The sequence below is a fragment of the Chiloscyllium punctatum genome, chromosome 30 (genome assembly GCF_047496795.1).
Source record: "Chiloscyllium punctatum isolate Juve2018m chromosome 30, sChiPun1.3, whole genome shotgun sequence".
NCBI classification, from domain to species: Eukaryota; Metazoa; Chordata; class Chondrichthyes; order Orectolobiformes; family Hemiscylliidae; genus Chiloscyllium; species Chiloscyllium punctatum.
Genome location: NC_092768.1, coordinates 46,814,736 through 46,837,594, shown reverse-complemented (window position 1 = coordinate 46,837,594; position 22,859 = coordinate 46,814,736). Strand labels below are relative to the sequence as shown.

The following is a 22,859-nucleotide window of genomic DNA, read 5'->3' as shown; positions in this document are numbered from 1 at the left end:
TAAGGAACATTCCTTTTCAAGTGGATGAATACGTGGGAGCACACCCAATAACTGGAAACATTAGCTTGTTTGTAAAAGGTATAGGCGATACATAAAAGGTATTTACGTGTAATTCCCTTTTCCTTCGTCTCCCTCCTGATGAAAGGGATTAGTAAGCAAAAATTCAAAATACACACAGTTAGTAGTATAATGTACTCCCACATTTTGGATGAAACATTATAGTCCTTATCAGCTCTTTTAATGTGTGATGCATGTATCCAAGCTTTCTTCTTTTGGACTTTTACTCTGTGTTGTGTGGTCAACAACACTTAATAGGGTCCTTCCCACCTGGCTCCCAAAGGCTCCTTATGTATATTAATTTAAAGCCAAAACCCCAGGATGACATCATGACCTCCCTCTGGTCAATCACCACAGGTTGCCGATACATGTCTGGAGGTAGAACTGACAGTATTGGTCAGGTCTTTCTATTCTTGACAGTCGGACGCCTGGTCACATTCAGTTTTCACACTGGCTACACAGAGCTGTTGGAGGAACTGTGTGTTTTCACCAGTACATCTTGTTCTTCTAGTTGTTAGATGACGGGCAAGATTCCCACATTTGAAACTGGGCTGATGGGATATTGGTGCATGGGGCGATGACACCAGTAAACAATTTGGGTTCCATCCGGAGTAGGCCACAATTGTTCTTGTTCTTTGCCCAGAGTGAGTGTTCTTTCAGTTCTTCTTTTCTGAAATGTCTCATGGACCATGTCACCCAGCCATCCTCAGAATGCAATGAGGAATTTATCTGGATCAATACATCCTTACCCAAGACAGCCTTTCCTATCAGGCCCACCTAAATTGATGCAGTTAATTCATGTGGACCAAGTTCTATTGATACTGGACGTCAGGCCTTCACCCCCCAGCACTGCGGGCTGATCGTACTTTACCATCCAAAGGCAAAGAATTTCCATAGCATAGCCACAAGGAGGTTAATTCTGCCCATGTCCAGAGAGAGTTTGTATCTTGATTGACCAACCTCATAAGTATATACATTCCATCTCCTCATTGTACTAGTGCAAGGACAGGTGCGGATAGGGAAAGGGCAGCTAGTTTTTTTTTTGTCAAATTAAGCAACTATTTTTGTTGTTCATTGGAGAGCTGTTTAAACCTCTCCAAAGGATGAGGGGCCTGTTTTTTAGGGGTTGCCCTCCAGACTTTGACATCTCAGCCTTTTTGTTATGAAAAAAGAGGGACATTGGGCCAAGACATGTAGGGCAAACAGAGACACTTCCAGGAGTTCTTCTGGATACTTGTTTGCCTGGTTCTCTGGAATTCCCTCCAGCAATCTACAAGGTCCTAACTTTAGCTCCCATGTCCCTATCCAATCGATTGCATCAGTCCACCATGTTCACATACGTTATTCCTCTGCCTTCTCAGTCTGGTAGAGATATCTTCATTATGTTGGCCCACTACAGAAACAGCTCTCAGGGGACCAATGCTACTCGTATCCATTTCCTCAAGTTCCCCCTTACTGATCCCTGGGTGCTCTAACTAAACACTTTGAAAATACTCGTCAGGTTCCTGTGTGCTGACAGGCTGCAAATTTCCCTCACTCTGACTTTACAGTCCAAATTCCTATAACCAATGTTTTATCTTTTCCCGTCTGGCCTCTATCTGTTGCTCATCATCCCACAGGACCTCTTGTACCCTCCTATCCAATATCCTCTCTTCTCAGCTAGGTAAAAATATATTCAGAGTCAGAACCCCACCCAATCGGTGGGGTCTTTCAAATGTTCCCATATTTTCAACTCTCCCTTTTCAGAAATGGTAGTCTAGATTTAGATTACTTACAGTGTGGAAACAGGCCCTTCGGCCCAACAAGTCCACACCGACCCTCCAAAGAGCAACACACCAAGACCCATTCCCCTACACCTAACACTACGGGCAATTTTAGCATGGCCAATTCACCTAACCTGCACATCTTTGTGACTGTGGGAGGAAATCAGAATACCCGGAGGAAACCCACGCAGATACATTCTTTGGAACCATTTATAAATTTTCTTAGGAGCTGTTGGCTTATGATTGAAGAAGTTTGGAATATCCATGCATGACCGTGACCACCCCATTGTTATTCTTTGTTTCTTCAGATTTAACTTTAGCTTGGCTTGTTTGCAATGGGGCGAATCTTGGGCCACCTTCTTCTCTGGAATGACTGGAGGAATCTGAATCTGTTTCTAAACCCGCTTCATGTCACTGTTCACTTCCTAGCTGAGTTAAGCAGGGGCACCCTGGCTAAAATCCAGTGCATTTCCCATTGACTGTTAATCGTGTTACTAATTCTTCACAACTGCTTCCAGTTGGCTCTTGGTACTGGTCACATCACGCTCACAATATGAACCCATGATGATTTTGTTTCACGGTTGGACTTGAGGACCAAGAACCATCTCACTTATTCTTTCTCCTTCATATGGGTTGCTTTTTCCCAGACCCTTCAAAAGTCATCCAGGGACCACTGGAGAGTTTGAAGATCGCATGGAGGAGAGATTGAATCTAGACAATCAACCACTATTCTGGAGCTGCTCTATATTTTTGCAGAAATCTTACAAAGTTTCAGAAAACAACATCTTTAACAATTCAGATTTCGGATTGTGAGAGTGTCATCGTCATTCAAAAAACTACGTCTGACTTACTTCACATTTGAACGAAGTCTGTCTGAAAGATAGTCTATCATTCAACAGACATCAGCAATTCAATCTTGTTGACAAGAAGCTCGGAAAGAAGTTAACACATTTTATTGTGAAAGTCTGGATCTTTGACAGGATATCGCTTTTCACAAACATCATACTTGAAGAGTTTCGGCTCTCTGACAATCGCATGGTACTTCAAGACATTGACAATAATATAAGATTATCACAAAACTCGCATGTGGATGGTTCCTTTCTTGTGTGGATCCTCTGATTCACAGCAATGATTTGGTGGTTCAAGAGGTTCTATGACCACCAGAATGACTGGTCTCACACACCCTACAATGGAAGATTTACCCCATGTGAATCTTCTGGCTTGAGAACGCCCCAAGATGTCACAAAACCTTTGTTGAAATTTAAGCCACAAAATTTATTTTCCGGTGTGCAGCTTCAAATGTACTGCCAGGCTACATTTTGTGAAAATTTTAACACACATCTCTCCTTTTAAGGCTTTCTAATTATCATGAACCTTCTGATGTCTCAGGAAACTGCTAAATATGGTAACAGCCTCCTCACAAATCTCACATTGGAATGGTTGCTCCCCAGTGTGCAAACGTTTGTGTGCTCGAAAACCAGATGACCGCAAAAATTATTTATTACACTGATCACATGTGAATCATTTGTGCCCTATGTGAAAGCGTTGATGTTTGCGGAGGATCAATGAGTCTGAGAATGATTTGTCACACACTTCACATGTGAAAGGTTTCTCCCCAGTATGAATGCATTGGTGAATGCGAAGCTGAGAAGAATATAAGAATGATTTGTCACAGATCTCACAAATGATTGTTTTTTTCCCAAGTGTGCAAATGTTCGTGTGCACGAAGACCAGATGATCATGAGTATGATTTATTACACTGCTCACACACGTATGGTTTTTCCCGTGTGAACGTGTCGATGTTTGTGAAGGGACGATGATGCTGAGAATGATTTGTCACACACTTCACATATGAATGCGTTGGTGTAAGCGAAGGTGAGATGAATGTGAGAATGATTTGTCACAGATCTCACATGTGAACGGTTTCTCCCCGGTGTGAATGCATTGATGCAGACGGAGATGTGCCGTCTGCGAGAATGATTTTTCACACACTTTACATGTGAACGGCTATTCTCCTGTGTGAATATGTTGGTGGGACAGAAAGGTTGTGGATGTTGCAAAAGCTTTATCGCAAACTTCACATTTGAACAGTTTCTCCCCTGTGTGAATATATTGGTGTATGTGGAGGTGTGATGGCTTGGAGTATGATTTGTTGCACACCTCACACATGAAAGGTTTCTTCCTGTGATGGATACTTTGGTGTTTCATAAGCATCGATGATTGTCTAAAGTTTTGGTCACAGACCTCACACTTAAATTGTTTCTTTTCCATATAAAAGTGTTCAACAAATGCACATATGTTTTGGAGATCTTGACAGACTTGGAGCCCACCTCACATTCCTTACCCTTGAAAAGCCTCTCACCTGTAGAAATGAGTCAGTGGTTCATAAGGCTCCAGGAATCATTGAAGTTGTCAACACACTTGGAGCCACTCACACTTCTTCCCTGCCTCACCCTCATCAAGCTGATGGAAGCTCCACATCACTGACCAGTTTCAGATTTCATGATATATCAACGTTCCCCTGACCTGATCGACTTCCAAATGATGGTTATAGTGCCCAACCTTCAGTGTTGAGCAATGCTGTGAAGACACTGGATGTCTTCCAATACTTGTGCAGTTGTTACTTGGGGAATGGTCAGGATCTACTTGCAATGTCTATCCTCCCTGTATTCTCCGTTGGAGTACTGTGCAATTGTTCTGTCAAACAGAAAAATGAAAGTGAGGGTACTTTTGCTGCATTGTCAATGGAAGGGTTTTGTCAAGTGAGAATCATGGCTTCTGATCTGACTCCAGAGAGCCTTTTCTCTCACAATCAGCTTCTCATCTGCTCAGTAATAGTGGAACTGAATTCTTGGGTGCCTGGCTCAAGGAGTCACATGACCAGAGATTCAAAAGTGCTCACCAGTACCATGACCTTCAGTGTTTATACCGCTGGTGTCCTATCAAAAGCTGTTTCGTACTACCTCAGTCCTGCAACCAGAAGCTGTCCCTTACTCTCTGGAGTTTGACCGTTATCACCAGAGGACAGGACTCTTGTTCCTGCATGACAGACAGGTACCTAGGGGGCTTGGTGGTTGGGTTGGCAGAGAGGATGACAGTCCTTTTACTCGGGGTCTACCATAGGAGCCACAGCACCAGCCCAAGCCCGCCAAGACACAAATTGTAGTAGAGGTTGATGAGGCATCCTGGTGTCCAACGGAATATCCAGCACTGCAGGAGAAACGTCATTGTTCTTCTCAGCTTCCCAAGGTTAAGTGCCTCCATCTTCTCTCAACACTTCACACTCGCAGGATCACCAGTCAATCTAACTCTGCCACTGCATATGCCTCTCACCCAAGGTTCACAGAATACATGTCTCAATATAAGGGCAGCATGGTGGCACAGTGGTTAGCACTGCTGCCTCACAGCTCCAGAGACCGGAGTTCAATTCCCACCTCAGGCAACTGTATGTGTGGAGTTTGCACATTCTCCCAGTGTCTGCGTGGGTTTCCTCCAGGTGCTATGGTTTCCTCCCACATTCCAAAAGTGTGCAGGTTAGATGAATTGGCCATGCTGAATTGTCCGTAGCGTTAGGTGTAGGGGAATGGGTCTGGGTGGGTTGCTCTTCGGAAAGTCGGTGTGGACTTGTTGGGCCGAAGGGCCTGTTTCCACACTGTAAGTAATCTGATCTATTATGCCCATTCTCACCAATCCCATCGTCCCATACTGCTAACCTTTCTGGCCCTCTGCATTTTACTACTACCTCACTGGTGATACTTCACTACCTCTCCAACTCACACATCACCACAAATGCTTTACCATCGATTTCAATCATACTCAATTCATCCCTTTGTTTCATTGATGAAGACTGGATCACGATGAGGGAAGCAAGCAGTTAGGTCTGGAAGGGATGCTCTTTGGAAGATAAGTGCAGTCTCAATAAGCCGAATGGCCTCTTTACTCATTGTAGGAATTCCATGAACTCAGCAGGTCTGGCAAAATCTGCAGAGAGAAAAGCACAGAGTCAATGTTTCAAGTTCAGGGACAGTTCTGAAGGATCACTTGACTTGAAACAGTAACTGTTTCCTCCCCACAGATGCAGTGCAATTGGAAGCAATTTCTGTTTTTGTTTGAAACATAGTGCAGGTTTGACTTGAGTAAACAGGGCACTATAAACTGACAGGTCCACCCCACGACTGTTCAGTTCTGCCCCATGACAAACTGCCTACCTCATCCTCTGCATTAAAACAAAATACAGGCCACAGCGAACCAACAACCTGTAACTGAGCATTAAAAGTCTCCACTTTAAGACCACTACCTTACAGAGGGTAGCAGTTTGTAAGGCAGTGCTGAAGTCAATGAGTTCAAAATGAAAGTGAGGATGTCAGAAAAATCGAGACCCCATGTCATGCTTTGAAGTTATAGTACTCAACACTGAATTGTGGAGAGTGGAAGTGAGCTGTTATACCCTGAGCTTATGTTCTGCATTGTCATAGGAGGCAGAGAACAGAAATGATTAACAAATGAAAAGATGCGAATGAAAATGTTTTTATATGGCGAGTGGTCATGATCTGGAATGCACAGCCTGATAGAAAGTGAAGATTGATTCACTTGAAGCTTCAAAAGAAAGCTGTAAAATTATTTGAAGAGAAATATTGTGCAGGCCACAGAGAGAAGTTGAACGAGTAGGATTGACCAAGTAGCTCTTGCAGAAATGCAACTGGCAGTACCGCCCCTCCTTGTGCACTAAGCCAATGATCTTTTTGTTTCACCTATTTTGTCATTATACACCTCTGGAACAGGTGGGACTCCTGGTCCAGAGGTAGAGACACTACCACTGTGTCCCAAGAGGGCCCCTAAAATTGTGGTTCCCAGCCTGTACCCAACTCCTCCCACAGTGGGGAGGAGCAACAGTACAAGGAGCAATGAGGAGAGCAATGGACTACTTGAGTCTGGAGCCCACAAGGTATGGATGAGGGTTCAAACCACAAATAAGCTAAGGTAGAGCAACACTAGCCTCTCCTGAAAGTGAATCTCACACATTTTTCTCTTTGTGGTGTTCCTGACCAACATTGGGAAACGACAGAGAATGCTTCATCGAATCAGACACAGTCCCAGCATAGTCCAATACAAAAGAAATGTGGTAGAGCTGCATTGATAGAAGAGCTGTCTTTCAGGTGACATCTCAAATGAGGCCCCTCTCTTCTTTCCGAGATTAGGGTAAAAGAAACCACAGCATGATTTTGAATAACAGGGGAGTTATCCCTGGTGTCCTGGCCAACATTAATCATGAATCAATACCATTAAAAAAACTCGTCTGGATATTATTACATTACTGTTTGTGGGAGTTTGCAATGTGCAGACTTGGCTGCCAGTTTTCCTAAAAAAAACCCTTCAGGACATCAGGTTGTTCTGAAAAGCTCTATATAAATGTATGTCTTCTGTTTACTTCTCCCCGAGGAGGCTATCGATGTTGAGTGAGCTTGCATGGATCTGAAATGACAGGCAGTATCCCAATCCCAACACACAGAACTGACCTTTCACCTTTCACTGTCCACAGGATAATAAACAGCTCCCAAAACACACACAATCAGGAAGAATCCTCAGACATTCAACACCTACCAATAACGGCACCTCGCCTTCTCAAATTCAGGAATCAGCCACCAGCAAAACTCAACATGTAAATCAGAAGGGAAATACTTCCAATAAACACATTCAATATGCAACACAGCTCCAAGCAGCACAAAGCACCGAATAAACAGCTCTCTCAGCTGGATCTACTCACACAGCATAAGGGACATTTCCACCTCTGCCTGAAGATTGGTGTGGATATTATGGGATACAATTTGTATAAAAGCTCCTCCTTCACTCACCATCTCCTCACTTGGTTTTCAGTCCCTATAGGAAGTGAACTAGCTCTGGAAGAGAAAGAGGAGACAATAGTGTGGTGGGCTCTCTAATTTAAGTCTCTCACAGTCAATCCAAATAATTCAGGAGCAAAATGAGTTCCTTGAAACTTGGGAAACTGACGAGGGAAATGGAGGTGACTTTTGAGCAGCAGATCAGGTGGGGATTTAAACTTGTCATTGCAATTGCTGCCTCAGTTCATGTGTTCAGTAAATTTAAAAACATTCATCAGATTGTCCCTCAGCTTACAAACATCTGTGTATATAACCCTATTTTGTTTAATCTCTCCTTATAATTTAATTCTTGCAATCCAGATCTTTCTAGTAAATTTACCCTGCATTCCCATGAAGGCCACTATCTCCTTCCTCTGGTGAGTTGCTGAGGAGTGCTCTCAACATTGCAGGTGTGGCCAAACCAGAGCTTTGTATCATTGTAACATAATTCTATCTCCTTGTATTCTTTTCTTTTTGATATAAAAGCCAGTATTTCATTTGTCTTTCTTGATTGATTTCTGTACCTACTTACGACAATTTCATAATATATGGATCCCCAAGTCCCTTGATTGCCTACTATTTATAGAATACTCCGCACCTACCTGAGAGAGGATTGGGGGCAAACAATAGTTAAAAGTTTTCCTGAAACAACAATGTACTATAAATTTGGAAACAACGTATGTCTGACTAGCTGAAGGCTTGCAGCTGTTCTTGCTTAACCAACTCTACACCCATGACTTGGGCTGCCTCCTCTATAAAATGAAGCATCGTTAATCACATTGGTTATCTGCTAATGACTCATGTGAAAAGTATGGGTTGAGAGATATCAGGGTTATAAACTGTACTGCTTTTATGCCATACACAGAGGTCTGACGAGAGTCCGTCAAGTGAGAGCTTGACTGTTCCTCTGGCGTTGACTCCGGACCAAAGCTAAAATAAAGAGGTTAATGAAACTTTTTTGTGTGGTCCGGAACTTTGTGAGTCAACATTTTGGTGCCATGACTCTGAACCCAACATAGGAACCATTTCTCTGGGCTGAATAAGTGACCGAGAGTTTGAATCAAGCATAATATAATGTGAGGGCTAGGGTGCCCAGAGGTATTTTACCTCAGACCACTGATTATGTTCAGATAGATAATCTACCCTTTGCCCAGTGAGACTGGTACCTTAAAGGGATCCAAAAAACCACCTGGACCAGGATTATAAGATAAGAAACTTTTTTATAAAAAGACATTGTCTAGATTGCTGTAGGGTGACATTGGCTATTCTGTACTGTGCTCGAGAGAAAAAGTCAGGACGGGGGACCACGCTCAAGGACATGATTGCCACTACCTGACGGATTTGGTTTAGAGAGCTGCCTCCTTTAAATATGGCTGGTTGAAATTATGATATAATGGTAGGAGGAGGGCAGACCTGGTAAATTCCTCACCTCTGCGACATTGAAATTTGTTTCTAGTACAGCAAAGTAGTATAATTGGACAATCCCTCGATGTAGCTGGAAAGAGGACTCCTCTTCAGAGTATGAGACAGAATACCTGATCAGGAAAATGATTTATGGAAATTAAGTGCTGCTCTTAACAAACGATTAGGGAACACAATTTGGCCCCTGGACACGATCTGGGATGTGCCCTCTTATGAGTTGGTGGTAAATCTAGTTTGGAAGAAAAATTGTGGAAAAAAGTGGATATCATTAATTAAGTTAAAAATCACACAACACCAGGTTATAGTCCAACAGGTTTAATTGGAAGTACACTAGCTTTTGGAGCATCACTCCTTCATCAGGTTCGACTATAACCTGGTGTTGTGTGATTTTTAACTTTGTACACCCCAGTCCAACACCGGCATCTCCAAATCATCATTAATTAAGGAATGGAAGGATAAATCTGATAGAAAATGGAAAGATACTTTATTGGTCAGTATTGAGGGATAGGGGTATGTACAGCAGATAGAACTCCCAAAAGTTGGAAGACATTAAAAGCTAAGTGCAAGTGGGTAGACAGAAGGTGAAAAAGGGAACAGAAAAAAAAATCAAGAGACCAAGGATGATATAGAAAAAATAGGAAGGATTAAAGCAGCAGCTCTGTCAAGAGAATCTAAGTTCTACCAGGGATCCCGAGCCTCTGTCTGGCATACTGACCCTATTTGAAGAGGGGGTTGATACTGATAGAGATGAGAAATGGGGATATTATCTTAGATTACCAGTACCTCCTGTAGACCCATCTACTACTACTGTACTACCCCCACCACCGTACCAGGCTCCCAAGAGATCCAGTGTGGCTGAATGGATAAAAATGAATCCCAGAAGACAGATACCATCAGTGTACCTGGGTTAGTGGAATCCAAACTGCAGTGTCCAATGTGACAGTTACCAAATCCCAGAGTCGCTGATGATAGTAAGGATCCAACAATTGGAGTTTATGTCCCTTGGAAGCCCCAAGAAATGATAATGAACCAAGCTCCAGATCATAAGGAAAAACCAGCCCAATTCGCCCACTATGTCCAAAGGATGGTTCAAATGTATAATGCCACCCTCCCAAGATCTGTTTGCACTGTGCTGTTTGATTTTATCACCTGAGGAAGTGACTAAATGGCGGAACAAATGGGTGACTGTGATCAACGGGGACCAGTTCAAAGTCATGGTGTGTTAGAAGAGAGATTTTCCAACACTAATGCCCAAACAAACCTTTTGATTCAGTCATTAGAATGAGCCTTACAACAACCTGTAAATATTAGTAAAGTACTGGAGTGCAGACACAAATCTGGGGAGTTGGGAGGCAATCATTGGGAATGGTTTGTTGTTTGATCTTCACCGTACTGTTACACTTGAACTCTCGATACCTGTTTGCCTTTACATACCAAGGCTAGCAGTATACTTGGACCTGGCTGCCCCAGGGTTTTGTCCACACCCCCATTGTTTCTGGATGGTCTGCAAAAACAACTACGGACCTCGGAACTCCCACGGGGATTGACAATAGCACGATTAGATTAGATTATCTATAATATGGAAACAGGCCCTTCAGCCCAACAAGTCCACACTGACCCTCTGAAGAGTAACCCACCCAGACCCATTCCCATACCCTGTACTTATCCCTGCCGAATGCACCTAACACTATGGGCAATTTAACATAGCCAATTCACCTATCCTACACATCTTTGTGACTGTGGGAGGAAACCGGAGCACCTGGAGGAATCCCACGCAGACACGGGGAGAATGTGCAAACTCCACACAGACGGTCGCCCGAGGGTGGAATCGAACTCAGGTCCGTGGCGCTGTGAGGCAGCTGTGCTAACCATTGAGCCACCGTGCCACCCCACGTGGATGATTTGCTTGTCGTCAGCAACAGGGCATCCACCTGCAAAACTGATACGTCTGTATTACTGACCTTTTTGCACTCCCTAGGATATGTCATCCCACCCCACAAGGTAAAACGCTCCCAGGATGAGGTTCAGTTTCTGGGAGTTGTACTCTTAGTGGAAGAACGGAAGTTAACAAAGGATTGAATATGACCCTTTGCCAATACTCTGCTGCCTTCGACTCCTAAGCAGATGTGTGCCTTTTTTTGGGCTACTGAATTTCTGTAGACAATGGATACTGAATATTGCTATCCACACCCGCCTACTCAAACCACTGGCGTCCTCCAATGTCCCCCCACCAACTTTACATTAACAACTGCATTTACTGAATTGAAAAACAGCTTCCTGCAAGCCCTGGCCTTGGGTCAATCCTTATACGACTGACCATTCCAGTTATATGTCACCATAAAGCATGGTTGGGAATTTTGGGGCATGTTGTTACATTTCAGGATTATAATACTTATTGTCATTGCCTGCATTCTTGTCTTAAGATACTTGTGGCCACTGATAGCCAATTGCTATAGTTAGAGGCTTTAGCAATATTCTGTGTTATCATGAAATGATCAAAAGGAGGAAATGACAGAGTATTGCAGAAGCAATAGTTAAAAGTTTTGCTGAACAAAAAGTACCATAAATTTTGAAACTATGTGTGTCTGTGTCTGCAACTAGCTGAAGATTTGCAGCTGCTTTTGCTTAACCACCCCTCCAACCATGGCTTGCGCAAACTCCTTTACTCAATGGAGCATTGATAACTGCATTGCTTATCTGCTTATGACTCGTGAAAAGTATTGGTTGATAGGTATGAAGGCTATAAACTGTATTGTTTTTATGCTATATACAGAGATCCAATGAGAGTCCATCAAGTGAGAGCCTGACTGTTACACTGGTGTTGACTCCAGACCTCTAGCCAGCTAAGCTAAAATAAAGAGATTAATGAAACTTTCATTGCTGTTTGTGGGATTTTCCTATGTGCACATTTGGCTGCCAGTTTTCCTTAAAAGAAACCTTCAGGACATCAGGTTGTTCTGGAAAGCTCTGTATAAATGCAAGTCTTCCTTTTACATCTGTCCTGAGGAGTGTATAGATATTGAGTGAGCTTGCATGGATCTGAAAACAAAAACAGGCAGCATCCAAATCCCAACTCACAGAACTGGCCTTTCACTGTCCACAGGATAATACCCGGCTCCCAAAACAAACACAACACACACAAATATGAAGAGTCTGCAGACACTCAGCACCTCCCAGATGATAACCCCTCACCTTCTCAATTTAGGAATCAGCCATCTACAAAACTCAGCCTGGAAATCAGAGGGAAATGTTTCCAATAAACACACTCAATATCCAACACACAGCTCCAGTCAAACAGTTCAGCACAAAGCACCGAGTAAACAGCTCTCTCAGCTGGATCTTCTCACACAGTATAAGGGACATTTCCACCCCTGATTACCCACAGGATAGTCAGACTGCCTGAAGATTGGTGTGGATATTATGGGATACAATTTGTATAAAAGCTGCTCCTTCACTCAACATCTCCTCACTTGGTTTTCAGTCCCTATAGGAAGTGAACCAGCTCTGGAAGAGGAAGAGACGACAATGGGCAGAGTGGGTGGGCTCTCTGATTGATGTCTCTTACAGTCAATCCAAATATTCCTGGAGCTACATGAGTTTCCTGAAACTTGGAAACTGATCTGTGAAATGGACATTCAACAGCAGATCAGGTGGAGGTTTAAACTTGCAGTTCTTCCATCTGAATAAAACCTCACTTATTGCAGCTGCTGACTCAGTTCCCCGGTACACATTTGACTAAATTTCTAGTATGGGAATAGCATGCTTCAGCTGTACAAACATATATCTTCATGCATGTATCCTCAGATATATTTTACCCACAGCATACAAAGCACTGATGGAATCAGCTTACGTGCAGGAGAGAGAGAGATACAGGAGGAACAGAGGCATGTTTGGAGTATGATCTGGAGTTAAGGGTGTCATCTGCGACAGAAAGAATGATTTGGGGCACATTATGAGTTTGACATTGAGATGACATCTGACGTCTCTGCCCTGTTCAATCCCAGAAGAGCCTCTTGTAAAGATTCAGCTCCCTTCAACACCAATTTCTGAGGCTAAGTGTTCATCTCATCCATTTCCTCTACCAGAATGTTCCAGTCCATTCACATCTCCCAGGAACCTTGTTTGAGTGATATTGTTCAGAGTGCAGTACACTGCAATGATAATGGCAATTTTCTCTCTCTCAGTCTGAAATACAGCAACCCCAAAATATGGCCAATACTTTGATCAGTTCTTCAACATCCCACTCACTTCTCTCAGTGAGCTGCTACACAGAGACATGGTATGAATAAACAATACCTCCTTTTCTGTGCTGGAGGAAATTGAGTCATTAGCCAGGGAAGAAAGGGATCAACCTTGTCACTAACCAGCTGGCCATCAGCTCTCTTACCTTCCCAAAATATGGATGTAATGTCAGAGTTCCTGACAATGAAAACATTATGGACGATCTGGTGTGAGTGGGTTCATATGGAGTATTCTCAGACGATATGAAGGATTGCTTTCTATTCAAGGAGCTCTTTAAAGTCTCCTCATGTGACCTTTAGTGCAAAGTGAGTGTAATGCCAGGACCTTGGGAAAACAGCTATTCTATAAAACACCAGCAAGTGTTGTGTTAAATTTTAATCAAGGCACTGGGGCTAAGAGCAATTTCCACTCATCTTGGCTTCAGTATCATAAGGATAGAAACTACACTATTTTAAATTATCATAAAGTCAAATCAGAAACTCCTTGCAAAATTGAGGTAGTAACGTAATTATTACTCTATAAATTTATTTTAACTATTTCTCTTTTTAAGAGTCACAGAGCTGTACAGCATGGAAACGAACCCTTCAATCCAACCTATCCATGCCGACCAGATATCCTACATTAATCTCATCCCATTTGCCAGCATTTAGCCCACATCCCTCTAAACCCTTCCATATACTCTTCCAGATATCTTTTATATGTTGTAATTGTACCAGCTTCCATTACTTCCTCTGGCAGTTTATTCCATATATGCACAACCCTGTGAAAACATTGCTGCTTAGGTCCCTTTTAAATCTTTCCCCTCTCATCCTAAACCTATGTCCTCTAGTTTCAGACTCTGCTACCCTGGGGAAAAGACCTTGAATATTCACCTTGTCTATGCCCCTCATGATTTTATAGATTTCTATAAGGCCCCCCCTCCAAGGATGCTCTAGGGAAAATAGCCACAGCTCAGCAAGTTGTTGGAGGGAATCCTGAGGGACAGGATGTACGTGTATTTGGAAAGGCAAGGACTGATTAGGGATAGTCAACATGGCTTTGTGTGTGGAAAATCATGTCTCACAAACTTGGTTGAGTTTTTTGAGGAAGTAACAAGAGGATTGATGAGGGCAGAGCAGTAGATGCGCTCTACAAGGACTTCAGTAAGGCGTTCGATAAGGTTAGCAAGGTTAGATCTCATGGAATACAGGGATAACTAGCCATTTGGATACAGAACTAGCTCAAAGGTAGAAGAGAGAGGGTCGTGGTGGAGGGGTGTTTTTCAGACTGGAGGCCACAAGGATCAGTGCTGGGTCCTCTACTTTTTGTCATTTACATAAATTATGTGGATGCGAGCATAAGAGACATAGTTAATAGGTTTGCAGATGACACTAAAATTGGAGATATAGTGGACAACAAAGAAGGTTACCTCAGATTACAACAGAATCTTGACCAGATGGGCCAATGGGCTGACAAGTGGCAGATGGAGTTTAATTCAGATAAATGCAAGGTGCTGCATTTTGGGAAAGCAAAATTTAGCAGGACTTATACACTTAGCAGTAAGGTCCGATGGAGTGTTGCTGAACAAAGAGACCTTGGAATGCAGATTCATAGCTCCTTGAAAGTGGAGTCGCATATAGATAGGATAGTGAAGGAGGCGTTTGGTATGCTTCCTTTATTGGTCAGAGTATTGAGCACAGGAGTTGGGAGGTCATGTTGCGGCTGTACAGGACATTGGTTAGGCCACTGTTGGAATATTGCATGCAGTTCTGGTCTCCTTCCTATCGGAAAGATGTTGTCAAACTTGAAAGGGTTCAGGAAAGATTTACAAGGATGTTGCCAGGGTTGGAGGATTTGAGCTATAGGGAGAGGCTGAACAGGCTGGGACTGTTTTCCCTGGAGCGCCGGAAGCTGAGGGGTGACCTTATAGAGGTCATGAGGAGCATTATGAGGAGCATGGATAGGGTAAATAGACAAAGTCTTTTCCCTGGGGTCAGGGAGTCTAGAACTAGAGGGCATAGGTTTAGGGTGAGAGGGGCAACTTTTTCACACAGAGGGTGGTATGTGTATGGAATGAGCTGCCAGAGGAAGTGGTGGAGGCTGGTACAATTGCAACATTTAAGAGGCATTTGGATGGGTATATGAATAGGAAAGGTTTGGAGAGATATGGGCCAGGTGCTGGCAGGTGGGACTAGATTGGGTTGGGATATCTGCTTAGCATGGACGGGTTGGACCGAAGGGTCTGTTTCCATGCTGTACATCTCTATGACTCTATTCAGCCTCTCTCTATAGCTCAAACCCTTCAACTCTGGCGATCTCTTTGTAAATCTTCTCTGAAACCTTTCAAATTTTACAACATCCTTTCAATAGCAGGGAGAACAGAACTGAACACAATATTCCTAAAATGGCCAAACCAATGTCCTGTACAGCAACAACATGACCTCCAAACTCTTATTCTCAATGCACTGATCAATAAAGGAAAACATACCAAACACCTTCTTCACTATCCTGTCTACCTGTGACTCCACTTTCAAGGAATTATGAACCTGCATTCCAAGATCTCTTTGTTCAGCAACACTCCCTAGGACCTTAACATTAGGTGTATAATCTCTGCCCTGATTTACCTTTCCAAAATGCAGCACCTCACATTTATCTAAATTAAACTTCATCTGTCACTCTCAGCCCATTGGCGCATCTGATCAAGATCCTGATGTATTCTGATGTAACCTTCTTGGCTGTCCATTACACGGCCAATTTTGATGTCATCTGCAAACTTACTACATAAACAATGAAAAGAAGTGGACCCAGCACCAATCCTTGTGCACACACTGGTCACAGGCTTCCAGTCTGAAAAGCAACCCTCCATCTTCTATCTTCTACCTTCAAGCCAATTTTGCATCCATGGCTAGTTCTTCCTGTATTCCATGAGATCTAACCTTGCTTACCAGTCTACCATGCGGAACCTCGACAAATGCCTTGCTGAAGTCCATATAGATCATACCCACCACTCTGCCTTCATCAATCCTCTTTGTTACTTCTTCAAAAAACTCAATTAAGTTAGTGTGATCCGGTTTCCCAAGCACAATGCCATGTTGACTGTCCCTGTATGGAATAATATGCCAGAGGAAGTGGTTGAAGGTGGTACAATTACAGCAATTAAAAGGCATCTGGATGGATATATGAAAAGGAAGGGTTTGGGAGATATGGGCCAAGTGCTGGCAAATGGGACTGGGTTAGGCTCAGATATCTGGTCGGCATGGACAAGTTGGACCAAATGGTCTGTTTCCATGCTGTATATCTCTGTGACTCTAATCAGTCCTTGCCTTTCCAAATACATGTCAATTCTGTTCCTCAAGATCTTGTCCAATAACCTGCCCACTGATGGCAGGCACACAATTCCTGATTTTTCCTTATCACTGTGACACATCAGAAATCAGCTATTATCAGTGGGCTTGTAATTTTCTGAAAATAATTGTTGGTTGCAGCATGTACACTGGAGTCATAAATTTGACTTGAACTGGTGGTGCCTGATTACCCAAAAATACCCAAGTGTAATGTAATGAATTGCCTCATACAGGTGCAATTAGCAGAAACTTACCAGTCTCATTATTCCCATCTGGGGCTGTGGTCATTTCTGTAGTTGGTACCAGCTCCCTGGCTGATGTTTAATAAACCAAATGTTAAAGATCACATGTTCAATTTACAGGCAATGTAACTAACATTTTAAATTCCGAATGCATTCAGGTCATTCAGCTGGATTGCGTTTATAAAACTGATATAATATAAGCTCCAGGTCACAAGCCAATTGCTTGTGATAGCTGCATATTTATCAGGGACTTTACTTGAAATTTTAAAAAAATTGAGAGATGAACTGAAGCAGTTTTATTTAAGGGTTGTATGTTTTGACTGAACTGGCTTCATGATGTGTGAACATCTACAGGATAATTTTGTCATTCATTTTGCAGCACCTTTGTGTTTCAATAAACAGTGGCGCAGCTTGGTGGGAGAGTGAAGACTACTTTGATGATAAGAATTTGATTATTAATTGTCTCAGGATATTCACAGCACACCTTTGTTTTAATGTTAGACTAAATCCAGGTAAAGACCCAACCTTTTCACACTCAACATGAATTCCTTTTTACAGTGATAAGAACAAGGTTAACAGGCATATTATTCCATTCGGATAGTGTTCAAATATATTGATCATTTAGCTCTGTAAGAGTCAATTATTTGAAGTTCTGCTCATCCTTCCTGCGTCACTGAGAGAGAGAGAGAGAGAGAGACACCACTTCCCACCTGGTACTCAGGTTGTTCCAGACATGAGTGACCCATTCCAATGTGTGTGTGATAACAACTTGAGGAGGCCAAATGGACGATATTGTGATAAAGAAGTAACATTGTTTATGGGACTGTCACTTGTATACTTATTCGTGCAACATCTGGAGATAATATTGAGAACAAGGAATGAACTTCTGATTTCAGTTAATAATCATGTGACCTTTGACACATGGCAATTTACTTTTATCCAGCTGAATGGTTATAAAAACTCATATCCAAATATGGCACAAAGACACTGAACTACTGATCAATATAGAAATTTCAAGATCGAAGGGACAGTCATCGCCATCACTCCTGCAGTTACACCTTGTTATGGATCAAATCTGACCCCCACAAATTATTTTAAGAAGGAAGCCTAGACCCCAACATTTTCTTATTTTAAAGGCAAACGTAAAGTCTGTTCCCGATGCAATTGATTAGTCAAAACTACTCGACGTTAAGCAAAACACAACTTATTTCAGCACTGCAGTTAAAGTACATCCAAATGAAGAGGCATTTAGAATTACTTAACTCTATTGGAAAACTGAACAGAATAATAAATACAGTAACTATTCAGAATTAACTGTTTCAGTATATTAACATCCCATTAACACTCCTCTTGACTAAAAGAAAAAGGCAGACACAGATTCTCACATGGAGTACTCCAATCCGGGAAAGAAACACAAGAAAAGATTCAGAGAGTAACAGCAGTTAGGAGACATTTACTGAAGCTACCAAATCCTAAGAGCTTCTGTTTAAACCTTAAAACTAAAAAAGACTAGAAAGCCTAGTCTGTGAGAACTAGCCGCACAGTCGTTCGAACTTTTAAAAAAAAACCAACGCCTCACAAGCTGTTTACTCAAGTGGTCTTCAGTAGCTAGCTCATAACCCTTGCCTTATAACCTCTCAAAAAAAAAACCTGGGACAAAATAACCTCTTGAAAGCCACAGCATCATTACAACCTTCCGAGCGTGTAATGGCCATTCATCAAGAAGGATCAGGGCAACAGTTACACAGGAACACTACCACCTGCATGTTCCCCTCAAAATCCACACACCGTCCTGACATGGAACAAAAACACCGTTCCTTCACTGTTGCTGGGTAAAAACATTCAAACTCTCCCAAAAAGGAAAGTACATGTCCTTACAACCTAAGAACTCCAGCAGTTCAAGAAGGCAACTCACTACTACCTCATCCAGGGAAATTAGGGATGGAGAATGAATGTGACTGATGCCCACAACCCTTGAATGATTAAACAAATTGTGCTGAGACATAGTTCCAATCAGGGAGAAGCCAAGGACTTCAGCCACACTGTCAACAATAGAAGACCTGTGGCTTTTGAGGATTAATCCACGCTGTCTACACTGTCTTGGCTCAGTATATTAACTATCCTTCATTCATAAACTCCTTCTGTTTCCATCACTTCATTCTATGTGGTAGGTCAGCCCAAAGATTGAGAGTTCATAGTAAAATTGACTAACAGCTCCAAATTCTTGTACCAAGTTAAGGGAGTGTTAAGAGATACCATCTTTCAGAGGAGATAAACTACAGTCCTTTCTGTTCTCCCAGGTAAATACAAAAGATCCAATAACACTACTTCATACAACAGCAGGCAAGTTTATTCCTGATGTCTTGAACCATATGGATTCTACACTTAATTTTACAAAAGCAGATTTTTTGATGGTTAACCATTTGCTGTTTTTGAGAGAGCTTGCTGTGAACAAATTTGCTGCCATGTTCCCTGTATTATTGTAGTGGCAACACTTGAAAAAGGTACATGGGGTTTAAGATGCGTTCAGACTCGGTAAGCTTATGAACTTAAACATATATTTTATACACACACAACTCCTCAGTTGCTGCCAACACTGACGGCCAGAAATGAAACCCAAATTCAGTCTCATAGGATGATACCAGGACTGGCTCAGTGAACATGATCCTCAAAAAAATGTGACCTCCTGGAACAAAAACCATCAGCACTTACTGTTTGCAGTACAGCCCAAGGAGGCAACACTTCAACTCCTCAAGGCTGAATTCCAAACACAAATCTTCAAGACAAAGGACAGGCGGCGGAAAGAAAAAGCTTGAGAAATCGAACAACTTGTTTTGTAATCCTATAATGTGAATGGTTTTGAAGTCTCCAGGGCCATCTGTAGACTGAGATCAAATGAACAAAATCACAACGGTTCACAAGATTGTGATTTTCTTCTCGAGGATGACAATTCCATCCATTAACACTGGAAAGAACATTTTGAACAACTTAGCAACCATGAATCTATAGGGTAGCTGATATCCACCAGTCTGTTCTCCAGGTTCAATTGGTAGAATCCAGGGGTGAGTCAGTATTGATAGGAGAGTCTCCACAAGCAATCAAACAGATGAGGAACAATAAAGCTTACCTCAATGGTATTCCAGCTGAGGACTACAGCCCTGAGGACGTTTTCTCACATCATGACTGCATGAAACACATCCCACTGATTTCGGCAAAAAGAGGAATTCTCCTATCTCAGGAATGGGACAGTTGTAACTATCTTCAAGGAGATAAATCATGCTGCAGAAACTACTGAGGTTTTCTCTCTTGTCCACAACAAGGAAAATCCTGACACACATTCTCCTGAAGCACCCACTTCATGTATCCAAGGAAATCTTCCCAGAGACTTAGTGACATTTATGACTATCTCTTATTACATATCTTTGTTCTGGATGTAGGTTTGCTCACTGAGCTGGAAGGTTCATTTTCAGATGTTTCGTCACCATACTAGGTAACATCTTCAGTGAGCTTCCAGACAAAGCACTGCTGGTGTTTCCTGCTTTCTATTTAGGAAGACTAAACATATAAATAGAAAGCAGGAAACACCAGCAGTGCTTTATCTGGAGGCTCACTGAAGGTGTTACCTAGTATGGTGACAAAACTTTTGAAAATGAACCTTCCAGCTCAGCGAGCAAGCCTACACCCAGAACCTCAACCTGAGCTACAAATCTTCTCAAAACATGCTAACATATCTCAGTGCTAGTTTTTGTCTGGTAATGTCTATATGAAACATTTTGGGATATTTTACTATTTTAAGGTGCGATGTAAATGCAAGCTGTTGTCCTCTCACATTCCCTCCAAACCCCAAGGTACTGATCTGGAAGACAGACAGTGGACACTTACTGGCCTCTAGTGCTCTGGTCGAGTGTCCCTTTTAGCATGAAGACAGCCAGACAGTGAATGTTGTGAGACAATGGAGACTGTCACAGCTGAGATACATCCTGCTCCCCCTCCTCAGACTTCCCAGTTGGGCTCAATGAAGGGATTCCTGCCTGATTCTTCCCTTCCCATTGATCAGACAGACTGAGGGTAATCGAGGTACCTCCATTACTACCTAAGGATAGCTCCTCCCCTGGGTACTTGTGTTGGTTGATGAGAAGCTGAAGCATTTCTAACCACTGAGTATCTGATTGTCTTCTTGGTCAGAGTGAGAGTCAGTGAGTGACTTGTACCTGACACTGCATTGAAAGATGCTGAGTTTATGCAGGAGCTTCTATACACATTGATGTTTTCATCTGATGTTCTTTGGTTATCAGATGAAAGGTTAAATTGACCTTTTCATGTATGTGCATGTTGGTAGACATGGAGATACATATGTCAAATCCCTGATATATGTGAATGAGTTCTCACCCAAGTGGATCTGCTGGTGGTTCAGTCAATTGGAAGAGTGGGTGAAGGCTTTGTCACAAACATTGCATTTGAATTGTCACTCCCTGCCTCAATCTTCTAATGGAAAAGTCAGCTGGATGATCTGAAGATGGACTGAAGTGAGACTTACACAAGAACTGCTTCTCCCCCATGTGAACATTTCAGTGATCCATAAGGGGTCAATAACTAGGTGAAGGCTCGGTCATAAACATCACATTGTCTCTTGTGAGAATCCTCTGATGCCACAGGAGATCAGACAATTGTCATCGAGTCTGAGAGATGTTCAGCACAGAAAGAGACGCTTCAGTCCAACTCATCCATTTGGATGAAAGACATTTCACAAACCCCACACTTGGGAGGGTTTTTCTCCAGTGTGAATGATCTAATATATCAGGAGGCCCAAACACATCACAGAAGCTTTACGACAAACCTCACAGTTGAAGGTCCGTGTGTGGATCTTTTGGTGAAAAGACAGGCAACATCCAGATCCCCGCACACAGAGAACTGACCATCCACTGTCCAGAGGATAATGATCAGCTCCCAACACACACAACTGAACAGGAAATCAGTAAAACTCCCCAGATACTTTGCACCTCACCTTCTCATGTTCAGGGGTGATCTACAGGATTAAAACAGATCTCCATCATGGTCTCAAATGTATGTCTTCACAAATTGAGGATATTTTATTCACTGATGGGAATTTGGGTGCTGCAGGCTGATGCAGCATATATACCCAACCCTAGTAACCGTTGATGGTCTGCCCTCTTTAAAGTTGCAAAGATTAATAAACTTTACGCTTAGGTTAGTAAACATTTCAGAATTGGTTCAGGACAGACTCACCACTTCAGAAACTCCTAATGTGACAATATTTTTTTTCGAATCTGAGAAACTGACCTAAAAACAGGGGACAAAAAAATAATTACCCACATTGACAATAACAGACTCTGGATAATACACAATAGTTCCCCGTGATCTGTGTAAGAGTGTGTGCAAACCCTCCACAAGTCTGAGATGTAAAATCCAGGATTGTGTTGCACTCCATCCTGCCATGCTCTGTACCTGGAGACCAAACCAACCAGGGATTCAGCTCCAAGCCCACAGCTCGAACCCCTCACCTTGCCGCTGAAATTACCGAGAAAGTTGCGAGGACCCCGGTAACTGCCGAACGTTTCCGTTCTCGCCCGCGCAGCGGCGGTTGGCGCCGAACGTTCGGGAGTTTAAATGTGAGCGCGCGAGCTCGATCGTCTGTCACGTGGTCGGTGCTACGATTTGAGGGGCGCCCTTGTAAATCGCGCCCTCTGATGCCTGGCCCCGGGATTGCAGTCGCTCTCCCGGCACCCCTCTTATCGCTCAATTCCTTCCTCTGCCTTCCTCTCGATGAGTACCACTTTGTTCGGTGGTTGGCACTACTGCCTCACTTGCCAGGGACGCGGGTTCGATCCCAGCCTCGGGCGACTGCCTGTGCGGAGTTTGCACATTCTCCCCGCGTCCGCGTAGGTTTCCCCCCCGCGGGTGCTTTGGTTT

The 22,859-nt window shown here is 42.8% G+C and overlaps 1 long non-coding RNA gene across 7 annotated transcripts; it reads right to left on the bottom strand.

The window, feature by feature from the left end:
• Window positions 1-2,751: 2,751 nt before the first annotated feature.
• On the bottom strand, window positions 2,752-22,580 carry LOC140455677 (uncharacterized). 7 transcript variants are annotated; one of them, XR_011952936.1, is made up of 3 exons: window positions 22,395-22,580; window positions 22,176-22,229; window positions 2,752-5,801 (listed from the first exon to the last, which is right to left on the bottom strand). It is a non-coding gene; the product is annotated as an uncharacterized lncRNA (long non-coding RNA). The 7 variants fall into 7 exon arrangements; XR_011952934.1 differs by having other exon boundaries at window positions 22,451-22,580; XR_011952937.1 differs by having other exon boundaries at window positions 22,468-22,580.
• Window positions 22,581-22,859: the final 279 nt, after the last annotated feature.